Raw genomic sequence first — 1,085 nt, 5'->3', positions numbered from 1 at the left:
GCCCTAGAGGACAACGAACAGTGTTGTGTGAACTTGATGAGTTGCGATGATGATGATGAATATACGTGTCTATTGTCAGTGCTGTGTGCATAATATCATATGTGAATGTGTCTGTGTTTATACGACATTCCCAACCTTTTATTATCCAAAAAACAATTACACATATTATTCAGAAACTGTCATTCAACACAAACAAAATATTATGTATACCAGCCCGCAATTTATTAAAGCCAATATCTTCGTAGTGAAAACTTTCAGTTCAGCAATACTATCAGATATTTTAGTTATTAATAAGAAAACTTGACACGAAGTAGAAGAAAGTTGAACAACAATAATGTTATATTTGGTAACAAAATCAATATACAAAAGGAGAGGTCAAGATGAATTGCAGATGAGTTAAGAGAATAATCATAATTGTTTATGTAGCATCAAATTCGTCAAAATTGGTGTGAAATGGATGTGAACCAAGAAAATACAAGCGACTTTTAAATAACGCACAACCTGTGTATTTTTACAAGTGTCTTCACATGAAAGCTCTGCCGATTGTCTTTGCACTGACCACAGAAAATGTGTAGCAACTCTATTTTTCTCATTCAGTTTTCGTGTTAGCGTTTGTTTCGTTGTCTTAGCTTTTCGTACACCTCAGGTTTTCACGTTTTACCCATTCTTTTTTTTTACAGTCGTAGCGTGCACCAACGCAGCATTGAATAGCGTTTGTTTTTTTTCGTATTTATTTTTCCCTTCCGTGTGGACATTCTGTCAGACTCTGCCATAAAACCTAACGTTCTCAGAGAAAAAAGTTGAAACCCTACATCTAATCTTTCAGCGCTTTTTCTATCTCTGTTGTGTTCATGCACATTGATACTCGTGCTTCCAACCCGCAAATGTGAGGATTGATGGAGAGAACAAAATGTTCTTTGCCTTCATCTTTAAAGAGCATACTTTTACCAGAGAAGTATTTTACATTTACACGTGAACACGTACTTGCGTATACTTTTTTTAACATGCATTCTCTACTGGGGTCTTTTTCAGTAACAGCAGAGATCAATGCTATTAAATTTAACTGTCATGAGGAGGGTGGGGGG

The sequence above is a fragment of the Aplysia californica genome, unplaced genomic scaffold, assembly GCF_000002075.1.
Source record: "Aplysia californica isolate F4 #8 unplaced genomic scaffold, AplCal3.0 scaffold00001, whole genome shotgun sequence".
Lineage (NCBI taxonomy): Eukaryota > Metazoa > Mollusca > Gastropoda > Aplysiida > Aplysiidae > Aplysia > Aplysia californica.
The sequence above is the reverse complement of the archived record's forward strand: the minus strand, read 5'-3'. Positions refer to the sequence as shown.